General features: G+C 36.1%; 1 protein-coding gene across 1 annotated transcript in view; it reads right to left on the minus strand.

The window, feature by feature from the left end:
* PEX14 (peroxisomal biogenesis factor 14) overlaps positions 1–14,531 on the minus strand; it is a 146,006-nt gene that overhangs the window by 52,650 nt on the left and 78,825 nt on the right. The window lies entirely within an intron of this gene.

Raw genomic sequence — 14,531 nt, forward strand, 5'->3', positions numbered from 1 at the left:
TTAGGTCATACCTGAATGGTCTAGTGGTTTTCCCTACTTTCTTCAACTTAAGCCTGAATTTTGCAATAAGGAGTTCATGATCTGAGCCACAGTCAGCTCCTGGTCTTGTTTTTGCCGACTGTATAGAGCTTCTCCATCTTTGACTACAAAGAATATAATCAATCTGATTTCGGTGTTGACCATCTGGTGATGTCCATGTGTAGAGTCTTCTCTTGTATTGCTGGAAGAAAGTGTTTGCTATGACCAGTGCATTCTCTTGGCAGAACTCTATTAGCCTTTGCCCTGCTTCATTCTGTACTCCAAGGCCAAATTCGGCTGTTACTCCAGGTATCTCTTGACTTCCTACTTTGCATTACAATCTCTATGATGAAAAGGACACCTTTTTGGGGTGTTAGTTCTAGAAGGTTTTCATAGAACTGTTCAGCTTCAGCTTCTGCAGCATTACTGGTTGGGGCATAGATTTGGATTACTGTGATACTGAATGGTTTGCCTTGGAAATGAACAGAGATCATTCTGTCATTTTTGAGATTGCATCCAAGTACTGCATTTCAGACCATTTTGTTGACTATGAGGGATACTACATTTCTTCTAAGGGATTCTTGCCCACAGTAGTAGAAATAATGGTCATCTGAGTTAAATTCACCCCTTCCTATCCATTTTAGTTCACTGATTCCTAAAACGTCAATGTTCACTCTTGCCATCTTCTGTCTGACTATTTCCAATTTACCTTGAATCATGGTCCTAACATTCCAGGTTCCTATGCAATATTGTTCTTTACAGCATTGGACTTTACTTCCTTCACCAGTCACATCCACAATTGGGTGTTGTTTTTGCTTTAGCCCCATCTCTTCATTCTTTCTGGAGTTATTTCTCCACTCTTCTCCAGTAGGATATTGGGCACCTGCCAACCTGGGGAGTTCATATTTCAGTGTTCTATCTTTGCCTTTTCATATTGTTCATGGGGTTCTCAAGGCAAGAATACTTAGATTTATTAGTAATATTTAGATTACTAAATATTATATAGATAGTAATTTTTATCCATATAATATCTATTTTATCTATAATAGTGATTACCATCTATATATTTTTCTGGTTGTCAAAACATAGATAGCTTTGTCTTGTATGGCTTTCTAATGTTGTTGAACTTTATTGTCTCTGTCTTATTCATTGACGTTTCCCCAGAAACCTAAAACACTGATTGACTTGAAATGGGCATCACTGAATATCTGTTCTGTGTGTGAGTAAATGTGAATAAAGCTTATTAGTGTTTAACTGACTGCAGATTTTTAATAACTTTAAAGAGGTACTAGTAACAACTGGTGACAATTCATCTTTTCCTTTCTTTTAAAAGAGTTATTTATCATAAAACTCATTACCACTTTTACCATTAACATTTAACATTATTTTTGAAGTTCTATCCCATGCAATAAGGCAGGACATTAAAATGTCTAAGAACTAGAAAGAAGGTCACAAAATAATCAATTGAAGACAACATGATTATATATCTAGAAAAATCAATTTAACCATAAGAAAGTTTAATGGGATGGCTATGTATATATATTTTTTTTATTCAGTAGCACTTCTATGCAGTAGTAATATATAATTAAAAAGTAAAATGAAAAGAAACTGCTTCACAGTAGCAACAAGAAACATAAAATTACTATGAATAAATAATCTTAAGGCGAGTTAGATGTATATAAAAACCTTGCAAAGGGAAATAAAAGGGTATCAAAATAAATCAGAAAAGTTTGACACAATTCTAATAAAAATCCCAATTATTTTAAATTTTCTCAAAAGCTTTAAAAGCTTATTTTGTTTAAGCACAAAAGAATGCACAAATAATAATAAGGAATGTTTGGTAGTTCATTCTGTCTCCTCTAATAGATATTTAGACATATTTCTTTGTATTTTTTTAAACTGGTTCTTCTGGGAATTATAAGATGCATCTTTAACTCATCAGAGTACTCTGAATTAATACTACACCTGTTTACATATTAAGACCCTTGCATGCATGCACAGTCACTCAGTTGTGTCCAATTCTTTGCAAACCCATGGAATGTAGCCCACCAGGCTCTTCTGTCTATGGGATTTTCCAGGCAAGAATACTGGATTGGGTTGCCATTTCCTCCTCCAGGATTAAGAACCTTAACATTATGTGCCAAATTGTATGCATTAATACATTTTATTAAGAAACAACAATTTCATTCACATCCTTTTCTGTCTTAGTGCTATGGTTATGTGTGTGTATATAAGTCCAGCAACATCTTAGTTTTACATAATTTAAGAATAAAAATTAAAATAGCATTTTATATCTACCACAGTGCTTCATATTCCTCAAGCTGTTTATTCTTCAGGATCTAAATTTCTATCTCACATTATTTTCTCTTCAGTGTGAAGGTCTTCTACTGATATTTATTACAAGGCATGTCTGTTGGCAACAACTGTTCTCAACTTTAATCTAAAAACATATTTCTTCATGCTTGATTGATACTTTCACTGTGTATAGAATTCTAGGTTGACAGTTTTTTCTTTCAGCATTTTGAAGACGGCATTCCATTGTTTACTGGATACATGGCTTTGGACTGTAAGTCAGTCATCATTCTAATCACTATTCCCTTTTTCTTTTTTAGTATCTAGCAGATTCACTATGATATACCTTAAATGTAATTTTCTTTGTATTTATTCTCCTTGGGGTTGGCCATACTTTCCAGGTTGCTCTGAGTGTGGATATGCTTTAATGAAAATTGGAAAATTTTCAGTCAACATCCAATTTTTTTCCCTACCTCATTCTTTGCAACTTATGGGGCTGCAATTATCCATATGTTAAGCAAGTGGATGCTCTGTCACAGGTCACTGAGAAATGTCTTGTTTTCCAACCTTTTGTCCTCTATGTACTTTAGTTTGGATGATTTTCACCAGCCTGTCCTCAAGATCACTGATCCTTTCTTCTCCTGTGCCCAATCTGCTGTTAACCTCATTCAGTGACAGTTCAGTGACCGGCTTGATGTTCTTCAGGTCTAAGATTTCTGCTTCATTTTATTTACAACTTCCATATTTCTACAGAAACTGCCCACCTTTTCATTTGTTCATCCACTTTTTTCATGTATGTTCTTTTAACATAATTTTTCATTGTTAAAAAGTTTTGTTTTTTTAAATTTTGGTCTGTGAGTCTACTTCTGCTGACTTTTTGCTCTGAAATAGTCACAGTTCCTGTTTCTTCATTGTTACATGTCTAGTAAGTTTTTATTTTACCCTGGACCTTGTGGATGACAGGCTGGAGAGGCTCTGAATTCTGTTTTCTCTTAAAGCACTGAGGTTTTTAGTTGGTAGTTAAATTAATAGCAGATCACCTTGATCTGCAGCAACTTCAGTTTTGTGCCTTCTTTTTTTTTTGTGCTTAGCCTTAGGGGAAATGCCATAGTCCTACAGGGCAGTGTATGCTTCTAAGAGGTGGTCCTTTTGGGATTTCAAAGGAAAGCCCAATGTGTTTACCAATACCCCACTAACTTCTGAGACTCAAATTCTAAGCTGCTGGTGGTTTCCTGTGCCTTCAAACAATGTTTTAAAATATTCTGCCCAGAATTGACATTTGTTATTGGTGAGAATATTAGTCTGATACAAGCTATTCAATCAATACTAAAAATCTAAATCAGACTAATTTTGACAGAGAATGGTAAAATGAGCCTTGTTCTTGTACATATTAAAACTGATGATAAAGATACAGCAATTAAAACAATATGGCAGGGCTTCCCTGGTGGCTTGGTGGTAAAGGATCCACCTGCCAGTGCAGGAGACACAGGTTCCATCTCTGATCCAATAAGATCCCACATGCTGCAGAGCAACTAAGCCTGTGGACCACAACTATAGAGCCTGCGTTCTAGAGCCCAAAAGCCGCATGCCCTAGAGCCTGTGCTCTGCAACAAGAGAAGCCTGCACACAGCAACTACAGAGTAGCCCCTGCACTACAGAAATAGCCCACACAGCAATGAAGACCCAGTATAGCCAAAAAGAAAATAAATAAAAATTTAAAAACAACATCATGACATATAATGTAAGAACATATAGGTCAAAAAAAAAAAAAAAGAAACACAGATATCTCCAAAAGGGACCTTGTTATATACTGTTAAATAAAAGAAGTGTAACAAAGAAAGGGGGAAAGGATTTATTTATTTTAGGAATAGTTTCAGGGAAAGTGATATTTGAAACAAGTTTCACTACATATCACTTTTTTAACTTCAAGATTAAAGAGTTAAATATAAAAACATAAATCATAAAAACTAAAATAAAATGTGGGTGAATATTTAACTTATTGCTGGTTTTGTTTCTGTGAGTAAAGTATTAAATATCTCTGGAAAGAGAACCTAGTTTCTTTCTCAAATGCATGAAGATAATAAAAAATACCTACCTCATAAGGTTCTGTGATTAAATAAGGCCACTTAGCTCATTGCTTGACACATAATCAGCCCCCAACAAATGTTAGCTGTTGCTGTTGTTGTTATTGTAATTATTATTATTTCATAATTATAGGGAAGGAATCTCTTTCATAAAAATAATAGAGGAAATATCAGAAGATTGATAGATTTGATTATATGAAAATAATCACTTTTATATATTAAAAAACATAAAAGGCAAGGAACAATGGGGGAAATGTTTACAAACATGACAAGGAATTAATATTCTTAATATATAAAGGGCATTTAAAAATCAATAAGTAGAGCACTAATCGCCCAGTAGAAAATAAAGGATTGGATAAACATTTCTAAGGAGAAATATACTTATTTTAAAGGCTCAATTGTGTTATTAATCAAATAAATGCAAATTAAAACAATCTGAGAAAGTGGTCTTGTTGCTATTTTGTTGCTTTTTAGAGACTAAACACATTTTGTATGTTGAGACATGTACTCGCAGACCCTGATAAAGGAATTAGTACAACTATTTGGAAAACTTTGCTATGTACTCACAGTCTTAAAAAAAAGATCATACTCTCTGATTTAATACTTCATTTTAGGAATCTATTTTGAGGGAATATCAGACAGTACTATTTGCCATTTCTCCCTAATTCCTATATAAATAAAAAGGAAGAAAGAAAATAAATTAAGTACTCATCTCAAGAAGCTAGAAGAAGGTCATCAGGAAAATTGAAACAGAGTAGAGGAAAGGAATTCTGTAGTAGAGTGTTTTAAATTTTCCAAGTGGACAAATTTTTCTTGCAGGGCTTATCACTGTAAATTTTTGTTTTATTGCCCTATGATCACAGAAAGGGAGTTACATGATTTCTGCCTTTTGGACCTCAATGAAATTCTTCTTTGTGGCCGATTTACATAACTTTTTATAAGTGGATCATGAGTACTGAAAAACTGAATATTCAATTTTATTTACGATTTTATGTATTTATACATCAAATGTTTATTAATGGTGTCATCTAATTATTTAATATTCTTATTTTTTGCCTCCTGTTCAGTTCTGAAATGTGCTACTATTTTCAATTACATGGTTTTAAATCTTATCTTTCTAATAGCTTTTGCTTTTACTTAAAATATTTTAAGTGCATAAAGTTTCAAGATTATGTCTTCTAGGTGGAATGAACTTTGTAATGGTATAAATTAACCTTCATTCTTAATATTTTCTAACCTGGAATTTCTAATCTGTCTAATATGAATACTGCCAATTCTGATTCCTTTGGGGATGCCTTTGGGTCTATTATCTAGTAATGGAATTGCTAGGGCCCAGAACAAGCATATATTTAACTTTAATGGAAAATGTTTACATCTGCCCATCTCTTGTTTTCAACTTTCCTATGTTGTTTTGGTTTAGGTAAATCTCTTGTAAACAGTGTAAAACTGGCCTTTGTTTTTTCCTCCAGTTTTACTAAGTCTGGGATCTGTCTCTTAATAAGGGATTTAAAAAAAATCCTCTAAGTATTTATTGTGCTCACCACCTCTAGTTTTATAGTATTTTTTTCCCCCTTTCTGACCTTTGCTGATCTGATCATTTTTACTTCCCTCTGAATGTGGCTTAGAAGTTCTAAATCCTATTTTTCCTCTAGTCAAATACTGATGAGCCCTAAACTAAGAGATAATATAGTTAACTTTAAAAAGCAGAGACATTACTTTGCCAACAAAGGTCTGTCTAGTCAAAGCTATGGTTTCTTCAGTAGTCATGTATGGATGTGAGAGTTGGACCATAAAGAAGGCTGAGCATTGAAGAATTGAGGCTTTTGAACTGTGGTGTTGGAGAAGACTCTTGAGAGCCCCTTGGACAACACAGAGAACAAACCAGTCAATTCTAAAGGAAATCAATCCTGAATATTCATTGGAAGGACTGATGCTGATGCTGAAGCTCCAATACTTTGTCCACCTGATGCGAAGAGCCGACTCATTAGAAAAGACCCTGATGCTGGGAAAGATCGAAGGCAGGAGGAGAAGGGGACGACAGAGGATGAGATAGCTGGATGGCATCAATGACTCGACAGACATGAGTTTGAGCAAGCTCCGGGAGATGGTGAAGGACAGGGAAATCTGGCATGCTGCAGTCAATGGGGATGCAAAGAGTTAGACACAAATGAGCAACTGAACAATAAATAGTTAACTTTAAGTGGACAGGTTGAAGCATTTGTACATATGAATACACTGTGTAACCACCACTCAGACTGAGATCCAGAACATTTCCCAGCACCCTGCAGAGCAGCCCTTTCCATCTATGCCTTCAACCATTATGACTTTATCATCAATATTAATTTGACCTGTTCTTGAACATCATATAAATATATGGATTCTTTTATACCTGGCTTCCTTAACAGAATTCTTTAAGATTCATCCAGGTAACTGTATTGAATGGTAATTCATCTTTTTCTTTCTATGTAATAGTCCACTGAGTGTCTATACCATGAATTATCTATTCTGCTGATGGACATTTCTGCCCTGGTTTTGGTTATTTTCAATGAAACTGTAATATACAGTCTTACATGTGTTTTTTTCATGGATATATGTAGTCATTGCCTTTGGGTCTATATCTAGTAATGGAATTGCGGACATGACTGAGCGACTTCACTTTCACTTTTCACTTTCATGCATTGGAGAAGGAAATGGCAACCCCAGTATTCTTGCCTGGAGAATCCCAGGGACAGGGGAGCCTGGTGAGGTGCTGTCTATGGGGTCGCACAGAGTCGGACACGACTGAAGCGACTTACCAGCAGCAGCAGCAGCAGCAGAACAAGCATATATTCAACTTTAATGGAAAGGTCCAAACTGGTTTTTCAAAGTGGCTGCACTCCCACCAGCAAAGTATGAGGGTCACTCTTGCTCCATATGCAACATGCCAACACTTGGTATTCTCAGTCTCTTTAATTTCAGCCATGTTGGTGGGTACATAATGGTGACTTGCAGTGGTTTTAAATTACATTACTCTGATGAGTAATGAGGTTGCTGCTGCTGCTAAGTCGCTTCAGTCGTGTCCGACTCTGTGCGACCCCAGAGACAGCAGCCCATCAAGGCGCCACCATCCCTGGGATTCTCCAGGCAAGAACACTGGAGTGGGTTGCCGTTTCCTTCTCCAATGCATGAAAGTGAAAAGTGAAAATGAAGTCGCTCAGTCGTGTCCGACTCTTAGCGACCTCATGGACTGCAGCCTACCAGGCTCCTCCGTCCATGGGATTTTCCAGGCAAGAGTACTGGAGTGGGGTGCCATTGCCTTCTCTGGAGTAATGAGGTTAGGCACCTTTTGGTATACTCATTAACCATTTAGAAATGTTGTTTATTAAAATACCACTTCAAGTCTTCTGTATGCTTAAAAAAATTATATCACTTAGCTTTTTCTTCCTGATTTGATTCTTTATATATTTTAGATATAAGACTTTCAGATACATATATTATGAATAGCTTCTTCCAGTATAAGGCTTGTTCTTTCACATTCTGTTACCTTTTCACGAACAGAAGATTTTAATTTTGATGTAGCCCGTTTTTCTTCCTTTTATGGTAGGGAGATTTATCATCTAGTTAAGAGAGCTTCACGTACTTCACGGTCATGAAGCTACTCTGCTGTGTTTTTACACAGAAGATTTATAGATTTACCTTTCTTGTTCATATATGTTGTGAGGTAAGGGTCAAAGGCGATTTTTTTTCCCCCTTAAGTATCTGATTATTCCAGTAACATTTTTCAGACTATGTCACATTCTGTTTATTTATTTATTCATCAACATATACTTATAGAGAGCCTACTAAGTCAGACTTGTGTTGGAGTATTAGTGAACAAGAAAGTATCATTCTTGTCCTCATGGAATTTATTGAGCAATTTAACAAGCTCAGTCTGTCAACTCTTAATTTCAGAAAATTTCTGATCTAAGGAAATAGCTGAGTAAAATCTCTTTATCTTATGTCCAGTATCGAGCCACCTGACTACACTAAATTAACTGAAAACACCATGTTCTGTTTCAACTTCTTCAAAGATTAATGGTGGTTTAGAGAAGGAGTACAGATAAAACTCACTCCCTTTGATATTTTTCTGATCATGAAGGAAATATTCAGAAATTGAAAGCAACTGTTTAACAGAGAAAAGCTGAAATCAGATGAGAAAAATTACATGCGTTCTCACCATCCAGAAGCAATTATCTTGAACATAAAATGGAATCACACCTTAGCTGGAGACTCTAAATTTATACACACAGTGCAATTTTTTATAGTCAAAATAGCTCTGGAAATTTCCTTTTAAGGAGACTTCCAGTTGGACACAGCAGCTTGAACACAGTTCTGCTCCTGATTTTCACTCATCCTATATTAACATGCTAAAAAGGATTCATGCCCAGACACCTTCCAATCGGTTCTTAGCCTCTCTCTTAAGTAACAGACCAGCAAAGGAACACCTGGCATTTGAGGCAAACCTTGAAGTGACAGAGCTCCAAGAACATAATAAAAAAGAACTCAGAGGAAACAGAAATTCCTTAGGAAATAGAAAAAAAAAATTCTCAGAGGGAAAAAAATGTCACATCCAAAAAACAAGAACAGAATACTAGGGGGAAAAAAGGAGCAATGTGAGAAAAAAAAAAACAAAAAAACACAAAAAAAATCCCTATTTACTGTAAACTAATGATCTGAGCAGAAAACAACTTTCAAGAAAACTACTGGAAGATAAAAATTTTTAGAGGACCCACTATTGGAAAGGACTGTCCATGAAGTAGAGCAAAAAGAGACAAAACAATGAAAAACAGGAAAGACAAAGGTTTTTAAAAAATGTTTGCAGGTCAACCCAGGACAGCAACATCCAACTACCAAGAGTTTTACAAAAACAGAACACAACACAAAAGAGAGGAAATTCTTTTTAAAAAGTAATACAAAGCTGAAGGATATGAATTTTCTATTGAAAAGGCCCACCAAGTGCCCAACATTAAACAGAAAAAAAAAAAAAATTCCCTGACACACATCACTGTAAAATTTCACAATATGTAGAATAAAGATGAGAAGTTAAATTTTCAGAGGGAAATAAGAGTTCACATAGAAAGGCTCAGAAATCTGAATGGCATCTGATTTCTGAGCAGCAGCACTGAAAGATTAGAAGACAATAGGATGTACCCTCAAGATTCTGAAGAAACATTATTTCCAATCTAGAATTCTAAATCCAGCCACCTTAAAAATAAAACATATAGGCAAATTAATGACATTTTCAGAGATGCTAGATCTAAAAAAAGTTTACCCCACAATCACACCTTCTTAGGAAGCTTCTGAAGGATTTGTTCTACCAAACCAAAGAAGCAATCCAAGAAAGAACAACAAAAAGAAGCCAGGCAACAGGAAATCATTCACCCAGGGAAGAAAAAGGGACTACCCAGGACAGTGGTGGAAGGATGACAGCTACAAGGCACAGCTAGAAGCAAAGAGTTCAGACTGGAGCAGAAGGGCAAATGGCAGAAAGAAAAAAAAAAAAAAAAGCTCTTTGACATCTTTGATTGTGCTGAGGGGAATCTCACAGCTCTAGCAGAAAGTTTGAGGATTAATTAGCACATGATAAGGACATAGAACACTAAGCAATTGCCCCACCCGTCAAACAGTAAAAAAAAAAAAACAACACAACTCTTAATATTTCTTTAAGAAGACTGGGAAGAGGGGAATGGAAAGGAAGGAAGAGAAGGGGTGGGAGAGAAAGAAAGCGAGACAGAGAGGAAGGGAATACCTGTATATGTGTGGGCTAACATCACCCTCCAAAGCTGACATCATGTTTAAATTAACGGGGAGACATAAAAGCATTTCACTGAGAGCCAGGAACAGGAGAAGGATGTTCACAAAATCGTTACATTTATCACTTTTCTGGAGGTATATTAGCTGATGCCATTGGACAAGAAAAGAAGAGATAGAAATATTGGCAAAGAAGAGGTAACAATATTATTTCCAAATAGGACCTGGAAAACTAATATGAATTAACTGAAAAAAGAAAATAAAAAACCTATTATAGCAATATAAGTATTCTTTTAAGTGTCTACCTTTAAATTAATACATAAAAATCACCTTCAAATTTAAAAACTTGATGAAAGACATAATGAAAGAAGAGACATTATCAAAGTAGCAACAAAAGACAAAATATCAAGACATAGATTTCAAAATAAATGGGCAAGATGTGTATGAAGATACCGAGGGATACTAAAGAAAACCTGAATAATTGGAAAAGATTATCTTATTCTTATGTAGGAGGTATCAGTAATATAAAGATGTCATCTATCCTGAATTGATCTATAAACTTAATGTGATTCTAATTTTTAAAACACCAACATTCTTTTTCAACTGGGTAAGCTAATTTTGAAAATTATATAGAAAGTAATGAACAAGAATAGCCAGGAAAATTCTGAATACCTGAAAAGATGAGGAAAGATTAACAGATAATAAAACATAAGATAGCTCGACACTGGTACTCAAAGAGATAAACCAAACATCAACCTGGAGAGAGCAGAAAAAGAGGATTAATAACTAGAATACAGTTTAGTAAACAGAAAGAAGAAAGATGAACAATACAGATATATGGAACATGGATTAATACTCTAATGCAATTAAAACTGGAGTCCAAGAAAGAGAAGGGAAAAAGAACCAGACAGAAACAATATTTAAAGGCATAATGGTCAATAACTTTACAAAACAAACGGAAATCAAGCCACATATTCAAAGGCTCTATGAAACTCAAGCAAGATAACTGCAAAGAAAACCAACTAGGGGAAAATCATAGTTAAACTGCTTAAAAAAAATTAGAGAGGAAAAAATTTTAAAGCAGCCGAAGAAGAAAAAAGACATATTAACTTCAAAGGAACAACAGTAAGATGGATAAATGACAACATAAGTCTGAAAATAATGAAATAATATCTTTAAAGTGCTGGAAGAAAATAACTGCCAATCTAGAATTCTATGCCAGCAAGAATATATTTCAAAAGTGAAAAAATTAGAAAATCACCATTCAGCAAGCTTCATCATAATTGATACAAGGCAAGTGATATGAGGATTCAGCAACCTTCATAATAATTAAGAATCATTAATGGATCCTAAAAATAGTGAAAGTTGATGAAAAACAGGATATTTACATAGTTTCAAAGTATCTCTTCAAAAGACATTTATTAATTACAAAGGGAAGAATATAACTTTACAGTGCAGAAACCAAGATACCACCTCAACCCACAGATCAAAGTGAAGGCACCAACGGAGCAACAAACCAATGCCATGTGCCTCCTGAGAAAGATAACATCATTTCTACAGTATTCCTACAAAAAATGCATGAACTAAACCTAGTCAAGAGGAAACAGCAGACAAATCTAAATTGAGGTAAGTGTACAAAACTAGCCTATAGCCTACAAAAATGTCAAGGTCATAAAAGACAAAGAAAGCTGGTGGAGCACTGCTCCGAGTTAAAAGAGTCTAAAAAGAAATGAAATTCACAATGATGGGCTAGATTGTGGACTAGGGGAAAAAAAATTTTTTTTTTTTTTTTTTTGCTATAAAGGACATTATGAGGACAATTGACTAAATCTGAATAAGGTCTATAGATTACATAATAGACTTTGATTAACTTATTTTCCTGACTTTGATGCAAGCACACGTGTGAAGACCATATATGGAGGGAGGAAGGGGGAAAGGGGGTGAGAGAAAGGAGGGAGGGAAAAGTGGGGAGAGAGAGTAAATGATGAAGCAAATGGTAACATTTCAGTAATATGGGGGAAAGGTATACGGGAGTTTTTTGTACTACTCTTACAAATTATTTTAAAATACTATTAAATATTAAAGGGATCATTTCAAAATATAAAAGCCCTAAAAGTGAAATGAAGTCATTTTCAAATCAACAAAATCAGAGAATTCATCAATAGCAGACCTGGACTAAAGGAAATGCTAAAGGAGTTTTTCAGACAGAAGGAAAATGCTCCTTGCTGGAAGTGTAGAAAATGCAGTTAGGTACAAGGAGCAAAGGAAAAAACAAATATAGAGAATATAAAACAATAATAATGTCTATACCATTTGAAATCTATTTGGTACTAAACTGTGTAAAATCCCACAGTTAACACAAAAGACAGGAAGAAGGTATAGGGAACTGAAAGATAGGAGGATGTTAGCATTGTTGGAAAGTGGTAAAGATCTTCACTTACATAAGACTTAGTTAAGTCCAAAAATGCATCTTGTATGTTCAGCAGCGCTAACTGTAAGAGAAATGCAAATCAAGTACCACCTCACACTAGTCAGAATGGTCATCATTAAAAAGTCTACAGATAAATGCTGGAGAGGGTGCAGAGAAAAGGGAACCCTCCTAACACTGCTGGTGGGAATGTAAATGGGTGCACCCACGATGGAAAACTGTATGGAGGTTCCTCAAAAAACTAAAAACAGAGTTGCCATATGATCCAACAATCCCACTCCTGGGCATACATCTGAAGAAAACCATAATTCAAAAAGATACATGCACCCAAATGTCCATAGCAGCACTATTTACAGTAGCCAAGACATGGAAGCAACCTAAATGTCCACTGACAGATGAATGGACAAAGAAGATGTGGTATATATGCACGATGGAATATTACTCTGCCATTAAAAAGAATGAAATAATGCCATTTGCAGCAGCATAGATGGACCTAGGGACTGTCATACGGAATGAAATAAGTCAGAGAGAGGAGACATATTGTATAGCATCCCTTATAAGTGGAATCTAAAGAGAAATGATACAAATGAACTTATTTACAAAACAGGAACAGACTCAAAGACTAGAGAACCAACTTATGGTTGCCAGGGAGAAAGATGGGGGAAGGGATACTTCGGGAGTTTGGGACCGACATAAACACACTGGTATACTTAAAATGGATAACCAACAAGGTCCTACTGTACTGCACATGGAACAGTGCTCCATGTTATGTGGCAGCCTGGATGGGAGGGGAGTTTGGGAGAGACTGGATACATGGATATGTATGGCTGAGCCCCGTCACTGTTCACCTGAAAATATCACACTGTTAACTGGTTATACCCCAATACAAAATAAACATTTTTTTTTAATCGTACAGGTGCTTATCCAGGTGCACAGGTCTATCGCTGTACTTATGGACGCAGCAGAAGTACTTTATTCTGTCACACAGAATATTACAAGATTCGTACTCAAGTGGCAAAACTTAACACAATTAACTCTTACATCAAAGGCAATCAAGTAAAACGGGCTTTTTGAAAACTGCAACTGCACAGCAACAGAAAACACAGTGAGAGGCCAGTCCTTCTCCCTCCCACTGCTTCTGCACTATCACTGCAAATGGCAACACAGTGAAAAAGGCAAATGATGTCTCGTTGCTGCTGTGAAAACTGCCTGATCTCACAGTCCGCTGAGACGGATTCGAGGAGCCACGAGGGCACCACAGACCACACTCTGAGAACTGCTAATCCAACCGAAGGACACAAATCGCTGCAAAGAAATCTTAAACTTCACTTAGTTACAGAACAATGTTGATCAGATCAGATCAGATCAGTCGCTCAGTCGTATCCGACTCTTTGTGACCCCATGAATCGCAGCACGCCAGGCCTCCCTGTCCATCACCAACTCCTGGAGTTCACTCAGACTCACATCCATCGAGTCAGTGATGCCATCCAGCTATCTCATCCTCTGTCGTCCCCTTCTCCTCTTGCCCCCAATCCCTCCCAGCATCAGAGTCTTTTCCAATGAGTCAACTCTTTGCATGAGGTGACCAAAGACAGCTTTAGCATCATTCCTTCCAAAGAAATCCCAGGGCTGATCTCTTTCAGAATGGACTAGTTGGCTCTCCTTGCAGTCCAAGGGACTCTCAAGAGTCTTCTCCAACACCACAGTTCAAAAGCATCAATTCTTCGGCGCTCAGCTTTCTTCACAGTCCAACTCTCACACCCATACATGACCACAGGAAAAACCATAGCCTTGACTAGATGAATCTTTGTTGGCAAAGTAATGTCTCTGCTTTTGAATATGCTATCTAGGTTGGTCATAACTTTCCTTCCAAGGAGTAAGCGTCTTTTAATTTCATGGCTGCAGTCACCATCTGCAGTGATTTTGGAGCCCAGAAAAAT

This window comes from Bison bison, unplaced genomic scaffold (assembly GCF_000754665.1).
Source record: "Bison bison bison isolate TAMUID 2011002044 unplaced genomic scaffold, Bison_UMD1.0 scf7180017864289, whole genome shotgun sequence".
NCBI classification, from domain to species: Eukaryota; Metazoa; Chordata; class Mammalia; order Artiodactyla; family Bovidae; genus Bison; species Bison bison.